At 34.0% G+C, this 8722-nt stretch overlaps 1 pseudogene; it reads right to left on the reverse strand.

Moving 5' to 3' along the window:
- Window positions 1–1166: 1166 nt before the first annotated feature.
- Window positions 1167–1324, reverse strand: LOC115032892 (annotated as a pseudogene).
- Between the last annotated feature and the right edge of the window lie 7398 nt (window positions 1325–8722).

The raw sequence follows: 8722 nt of genomic DNA on the forward strand, positions 1-8722 counted from the left end.
TGGAGCCACCATGCACAGCAGCTTCTGAAACTGAGTCAAATTCAATCTTTTTATTACAAATTGATTTTCTCAGGTATTTTTTTTACAGTAACAAAAGTGACTAAACTCACATTATAAAAGTAAAATAAAAATTAATTTGTTTAATATGGAATAGCAATTCTAATCAAATTTATTTTGTTTGAATTCTTTTTTTTTTTTTTTTTTTTTACAAACTCTTAGTTTTAGCTACAAAATATTTACCATTTGAGAATTTCACCCTGGTACATACTATTTTTAATCAAATATGTTCCCCAGTTTTTCTCTTCCAATTTCTTCTCCCTGCCCCTCAAAAATATCCCAATTCAATTTCATGTGTCTCACCACCACCTTTTCTAATCTACTGAGTACACTTACAGCTGCTAATTTGTTAATGGGTGACCAGGCCACCTACTGAACCACAGACAGCCTTAGGGGACAAAAGCTTGTGGAAAACCAACTCTCCCTTTACAAGTAGCCATCCTGTAGGCTCAGTCTGGTCTGACTTGATCTTGCTCAGGTCTTGTGAGTACTGCCAGAGGTCCTTTGATAAAATATGTGTAACTGTCTTTGGTTCTTAGCATCTTTCTGTCTTCTCTTTCTGAGCCTTGGAAGGAGGAACATCATATAGATTTGCCATTTAGTGCTCTATACTGTGCCTACTGTCTCTTATTCTATGCATGCTGTCTGGTTGTGGGTCTCTGTATTAATCACTATCTATTATAAAAAGGAGTTTCTCTAGAGAGGGTGGATAGATTCACTAATCTATGGATATAATGAAATGTCATTAGGAATTGGTTTAATGCCAGGTTAATTGAGAAAAGTGTAGTTGTAGGTTCTTTCTTGGAGCCTATTAGTTCTCCAGCCACAGGTTCTTCCTGAAGAGGACAGGACATGAATTTCTTCCTGCAAAGTAGGTCTTAAATACAAGCATAAATATGTTGGTTACTGTCATAATATTTGTAACACTATTGCACCAGTAGGCATATCTCACGAGGTCAGTCATTATTATAGCTCGCAGGGTTCACAGCTGGCTAAGACCATTAATGACTTTTCTCCTCCAGTATCATGAAAACACCCTCTAGCACTCCAGCTAGAGGAAGACTTTCCTGCTGATATGAAGCCTCCAGGCTGATACCTACTAGATTTCTATAGACTAGAATTCCAGTAAGTAGTGCCTTTATGAATTGGTTCTTTTCATCAAAATCTGCTGGATAACCTAGAGAAATATAATAGTTTGAGAAATCTGTGGAAGCTCATTGACCAACAATTCCTACACTTGATCTTAGCCAAAAGGCCAAGAAGCGATGACCAACAATTCCTAAACAGGTAACCTATCACTGATTTTTTTTTTAATTTGATAGCCTATTACACAAACTATTGATAATCTAGATGTTTGAGTAACTCCTTATATAACCTTTACACATCTTTAAAAGGCTTCTAATGTTGATTGCCATTTCCCATACCTCTTTCCCCTGTCACCTCATTTCCCCCACTGCACTTAATCCTTCCTGTTCCATTGTTCACCAGTATTCTTTCATACTCCCTGTTCTCTATTTCCTTTTTAAAAATTATTTCTAATAAAGGCCGCTTACAAGTCTTTTGACTTCTATGTGTAGCCATATTTAAACATAAAGATTCAAAGGTAGTATTCCCACATATAAAAGAAAATGAAACATTTGTCTTTTTGTGTGTAGGTTACATCACTCAGAAATATTATTTAAAGCTCCATCTGCTTACTTGACATTTTTCAGTATTCTTTACAGCTAGATAAATTGCAAAGCATAAATGTACCACGTATTATCTATGCACTTCTCATTGATGGAAGTGTAGGCTATTTCCATTTCCTGGATATTGTGAATAGAGCATCAATGAACATAAATGGATAAGTGCTTTTGTAATGAGATATAAAGTCCTTTGGGAATATTCCCAAGAGTGGTATGGGTAGATTGTATGCAAATTTATTTGTAGCTTTTTCTGCTAGTTCCACATTGATTTCCATGGTAGCTGTACAATTTTACATCACACCCACAGTGTAAAAGCATTTCCATGTCCACAGTTCTTCACGAGAAGTTTTTGGCATTGTAATTTATATTAACCATTTTGAAGGGGATGAGATGAAATCTCAAAGTAGTTTTAAGTTTCATTATGTGGTGGCTAAAGGTATGCAACACTTAAAAGATGGTTTCTTAGTTATTTGTATTTCTTCTTTTGAGAGGTATCTCTTTAGCTCTATGACCTAAGTTTAATTAGGCTGTTTTCTTGATATTAGTTTTTTTTCAGTTCTTGGTATATAACAGATGTAGAGCTCCAAAAGATTTTCCCATTCTATAGGCTGTCTCTTTATCTGAATTAAATCTGTGACCCTTTAATACAGTCCCTTTAATACATTGCATTTTTTACACTAATTAATTTATTTATTCATTTTTACATTCTGATCACTGACACCCTCCTCTTGGTCTCCCTTACACAGCCCCTTCCTCTATTTACCTCTCAGTTCTCCTATTAGAGTGAATGCCCCATGATGATCCACCTACTCTGGCACATCAAGTCTCTATAGGGCTAGGCCCATCCTCTCCGATTGAAAAAAAATTTAAAATTAAACTAAATTTACATGTATTTATTTATTTAGTCACTTGTTTATTGACAGAGTCTCTTTATGTAGCTCAGCCTGTCTTGGACTTTGCTATGTAGAACAGGCTGGTGTTGAACTCAGAGGGCTGCCTGCTGCTGCTTCCTAAGTGCTGGTGTTAAAGAGGTGGACCATCACACCAGGTTTAGAATTTTAATTGTTTTAGATTTACTATTTATTTTGAGAGAGAGGGAGAGAGAGTGTGTGTGTATGTGTGTGTGTGTCCCTGTGGAGGTCAGAAGAGTGCCTGGGGTAGAAATTACAGGTGGTTTTATGGTACCTTGTGTCTTAGTCAGGGTTTCTATTTCTGCACAAACATCATGACCAAGGGGAAAGTTGGGGAGGAAAGGGTTTATTCAGCTTACACTTCTATACTGCTGTTCATCACCAAGGAAGACAGGACTGGAACTCAAGCAGGCAGGAATCAGGAGCTGATGCAGAGCCATGAAGGGATGTTCCTTACTGGCTTGCTCCCCCTGGCTTGCTCTGCTTGCTCTCTTATAGAACCCAGGACTCCCAGCCCATGGATAGCACCACCCACAGGGGGCCCTTCCCCCTTGATCACTAATTGAGAAAATGCCTTACAGCTGGATCTCATAGAGGCATTTCCTCAACTGAAGCTCCTTTCTCTGTGATAACTCCAGCTGTGTCAAGTTGACACAAAACCAGCCAATAAACCTGGTATGAGTGGTAGGAACTGAATTTGGATCTTCTTAACCTCTGAGCCATCTCTCCAGCCTCTTTGTTTTTATTATTATTTGTATTTTTCCTATACTTGTGCATTGGCTGATATAATATTTTAGTTTTTAAAAACTAAAAATTTATAACTATGCATGTATAGAACTACCTGACTTACTCCCCCCCCCTTTTTTTTACTTAAGCCTCAGTTAAATCCCTACTATGAGGCAGGGATTTGGGTAGGGCTGGATTTAAAGAACAATAAAGGACAGATTTTCTGAGTTCTTCATTAATGCTTCATTAATAAAACTCATGTGTTCTACTTTAAAAAAATATGTTGTATATATATTTTGAATGTTGATTATGATTATTTTGTTGCTACTTCAGGAGTGTAATTTTGCTTCAGTTAAGAAATATTATGAAAATATATGCTGTGCAGGATATCTGATATATATTCCTTGTGTGGGTTGTGACTCATGATTGAGAACCACTGCCCTAACAGATTCAGGATGAGAGATCTAATGTTGAGGTCCTGGATCTATTTGCAGTTGAGTATTGTACAACATAAAAGACACAGTTCTAATTGTATTGTTCTGTTAGTACCCTCCAGTTTTGTTGGCATCATTCTAGAAGATGCACTTTCCTTCAGTGTATATTTTTTGATGTGGTTAAAAATTATCAAGTGTATTTAAAAGCATTAATTTATATTTGTGTCTTTAGTTCCTTTATGTTGACCCATGTACCTGTATTTATGTGTGCACCATAGAGTTTTTATCATTAACCCTCTGTAGTTTAACTTAAAATTAGGATTGATGGTACCTTTAGTAATGCTTTTATTGTTCAGAATATTTTGCAATCTTGCATCTTCTACTTCTCCAAAAAAAATTAAGATTAGTTTTCAATTTCTATGAAGAGTTACCTTGTAATTTTGATACTAATTGCATTGAACAGATATGTTTATACATTTTTATTTATTATACTGTGTACTAAAATGGAGGCCTCATGACTCCTAAGCAATTACTTTTCCATTAAAAAGAAAGTTCCACCCAGCTCTGATTTTCCTTTAAATAGCTATTATTCTGCAAGGATTTTATTATTTAACATAAAGTTCCCTTTTATTTAATATGACTAACAGGAATTTAATCCATCTTGTATTTTAGAATTGAGCATATTTTTTTCTTTAGTTATTTGTTGTTCAGTTAAAGTAGAATTGCAGGTAAATAAAGCTGATCATGTGAGTTGTGTAAAGTCTAAGACTTACTACCCTGGTGAGGTTTAGGACATGCAGCACAAAAATAGAGCATCTTTGCAATGAAGAAAATGGAAGAAACATATTTTATACCCACCTTCCCTGATGCTCATTTCATCAAACATGCTGTAAAGCTTGGCTACCTTTTACCTGTTATTGTCATCTTGGTCACAGAATCATTTATATAAGCTACAAAAAAAAAAAAAAATAGGACTTAGGCGTCTAAGAATACTGACCTGAGAAATTTTATGGGTTTATGTCTTTGACTTTACATCTGGGTGATTAAGGTCTGCATCAAAGTTTGTGATCTTATTGAGTTACAATTATAAGAATGTAGTTAAAAATTATTTATTTACAAAATTGGAAACTGTCAATGGTGACACATTTATTTAATCCCAGCAATTGTGAGACAGAAACAAGAAAATCACTGTGAATTTGATGCCATCCTTGTTAGCAAAGGGAGTTCTGAACAGCAGAAACTGCATAGTGAGAACTTTTCAGACACAGGGACACAAAATTAATTTATAAACTAAAAGATTTATTAAAAAAATAAAAGCAGGTTATGAACTTCTTATGTTGTTGTTTTTAAGTTTCTAGCGCTGTGGATTACTCCTAAGATCTTGTGCTATAAAGTCTAGAAAATGATATATAACAGTCAAATTTTCAGTTTTGAGTTGTGAATTCATTATTTATATAGAAAGCTAAAGTAAAAGAATAAGTGGCAAATGATTGTAGTTTGACAGCAAAATGTCATCAAATCCAGAGCTTGAAGCATCCAGCAGATATTAATTGAGGAATGCATTTAGAGTATCCAGCAAGAGTTCTTAATAGAGAGAGTCCTGGTTGATGTTTCAAAAAAATTGTCAAAAAGCAATAACAACAACAACAAAAGTACCCAAATACAAACAAAAAGATATCATAAACAGGACTTTACAAACTTCCAGGAAAAATAAATTGAGAAAAGATGAATAAAGTACTTGTAACTAAGTCATTTTATATTTTATGAATTCATCTACTAAAATACCCTTTGCATTTGAGAATTTACTATATTAGGAATATTTTTGTTTGTTAAACAACATAAACCCAATCAGATGAATAAGAGACTAAAAAAAAAATGATTATTACCAAGCCTGGCAATTTGAGTTCAATCCCTGAAAATTGCTGACCAAGAAACAACCACCAACCAATATACATACAAATACATAAATTTAAATACTAAGCCAATATTAACACAAAATATTAAATTAATAATTAGTGAAGATATCTAAATTAAATGTCTATTCATGGGAAGACTTGTTATGAGGAGTTAAATTGTACTTATAAACTATAGGAGTAAAATTATGTACATTCACACTCTGTTATTTCACAGGGTATTATTTACACAAGAATGGCCAATATGCCTCGCTCATCTTCTTTTAGATTCAGGTTCTCCTTTTGCTGAATTGATTGGACAATTTGAGATTTACTGTGAAATTTGTTCTTGATTTTAATTATTAAATTAAAATATAAAGAGAATAACTGGGAATGGATATTCAATCTACCTTGTGATATGGAGCTACCAGACTTCTGAACTTTGCAAACTTATCTTTATCTCTTGATTTTTATTTCTGTTTGTCTTACCATCAGAAAGGATGAATTAATGAATTAATAACCCATTCTGGTCTGCATCTGAAGGGATGCTAAGCTATGCATCCTTCTTTAGCAATTCAGAAGTGTCTTTTCTATGGAGATGCATACAGTACTTGAGAGTAGACACACTGTGCTGCTTTAATACCGATGTCTTCCACACAGATAGTTTAATATTTAGGTTCCAGATAGTGACAAAGTTTGAGGGTAAAGCCGTGTTTGAAAACATATGCTACTGGAGGTCAACTTTGAGAAGTCACAGCCTCATCCAAAGTTCAGTTCACATTCTCTGCTTCTTGTTTGCTGATAAGGTCTGATCTCTAAGCATCCACTTTCTGCCATGAAGCTAGTTTTATAGAGAAAATCAAACAAGCTATTCATATAATGCAGTTTAACCTGACAACAATACAATTACAATTTACTTTAACTATTTCTTATGTAGTTTATAAAAGAAAACCTGTTGCTTGTGTGTATACTTAAGTAAAATTATCTCCCCACTTTCAATCTGGTAATACCAAATTTTGTGTTATTACCTAAGGCAGCTCAGATCACTAGGGGATTAAAATACTAACGCATGTATATCTAGAAAGAAGGAACTTTTTAAATTGCATTTAAGTATGTATTGATTAAATAAATCACCCATATATCCCTATTTATCTACCTACCTGTCTATCTATCTATCTATCTATCTATCTATCTATCTATCTATCTATCTACCTATCTATCCACCTATCTACCATCTATCTATGCTTCAGAAGAACTTCCACTCTTATGGAATATGGTCAGCATATAGAGTGAAAATGGTGAAAATTAAAAATATTAATGTGTATAGAAACATATCACACAATAAAAGGTTTTTAAAAGTGCAGTGAGATTCCTGCATTTGAGATGGGGTTTGTATCTTTTATCCTGATAACTTTGCTTTTTTTTACTTTATATTTTGATATCATTATATTCAGAAGTAGTATAGTGTCTGAAACAAAAACATCTACTTTTGATAATAAATATTGTGTTTTCCTTTTAATGTATAAGATTTTTCTGTTATTAATTAATAATGATTTTAAAAATACAATTAATGCTTATCCAAAACTTGAATTAATATGAAAATATTCATATTCATTTAAATAAATATACAATTTAGACAAGTAAAATTTTATTAGTCAGATACTTTATTTTCTATATTAGCTTATTTTCTTATCTCTATGACCATATATTCTCTTTTTCCTCTGTTTCACATAGTGTTATCAAGTTCCAAGCCTCTCACCTTGCCAGTGAGAGGTCCTTGAACCATAGAGAAATGAACACTAACAATTAAGCTTTCTCTTTTTCCTAATCTCCTGATGCTAACAGAAGGAGTTTATTACCAGAAACCAATGGCTTTTGGACTTAGAAAATCAAAGAATTTTAGACAGAAGAATTGCCAAAGATAAATAAGTTTTGTCCCTCGTTGCTGACCCCATACTCTATCACAGCCTTCTTTAGGACCCTGTGGTGCCTGACTGGACACCAGTACCTAAGCCCCTATCTTCCATTTAATATTTTTATATTTGTTTATTTATTTGTCTTTTTTTTCTCCTTTTTGATTCACTTGTACAGTAAAGGTTAGGAAGTTCATCTTTACTTTATAAAATGTATACCAAAATATCAAAGCAAGATCTGAACTAAGTCTATGGTCTAGTTTCAGGACTTACCATGTGTAATATGCACACAAGTGTGTGTGTGTGTGTGTGTGTGTGTGTGTGTGTGTGTGTGTATCTTTAAGGCATTTGGATGATAGGCAATCCCAGAACACTTCTCACTTATCATGATTTTTCAGTATGATTGAAATATTAAGATTTCCAGTGTCACCTTTACATACTCTAAAAAAAATATCATCTTTGGGGAATGCTACTTCTGCATGTGCTCATCATTTTGATGAGATCCTCTGAGGAATATTGTACATGACTATGTTGAGATTCAGGAGGGCAGCTGCAGTATTTCTATTTTGGGTAAGGGAGGTAGATGCCTATTTTACTTTTACTCTTAGAAAACTAAATAAATAGAACAGATGGCACTGGGAAAATGAAAGTTATTCCCTTCCAACATTTACTTATTAGTTCTCTCTGGGGTAGAGTTATGGATTAAATTTTGGAACATTAGAGAAGTGAAAGTGGCAGTTTGAAAAAGTCAAGAATCCAAGAGGTAAGAGCAAACACTAGAGAACAGTGCCATTTATCTCATCTCAGGAGTTTTTCTAAATAGCTTCAAAGAAATAACTCCTGTGAGTCTACTCATGCATTTCTTACTGTCAAGGAAACCATCCACATTGTTTCTCTTCTAGGTAGGTGACTGTCAGGAAACAGGTCTGTGAGCTTTGGATGATAATGTAACTGATAATTAGATTACCTTTACCACACAATTGATTTTCAGTGCCATCTCATGATTTCTCAGAAAATAGGAAAGATGTCTTACTGTTGAATTTCATAGGAATTGCACATATCAGCAGCAAGAGATGGCTATAGTATGCTGTTGCACTGAGTGAG

Source organism: Mus caroli, chromosome 12 (assembly GCF_900094665.2).
Source record: "Mus caroli chromosome 12, CAROLI_EIJ_v1.1, whole genome shotgun sequence".
Classification (NCBI taxonomy): Eukaryota; Metazoa; Chordata; class Mammalia; order Rodentia; family Muridae; genus Mus; species Mus caroli.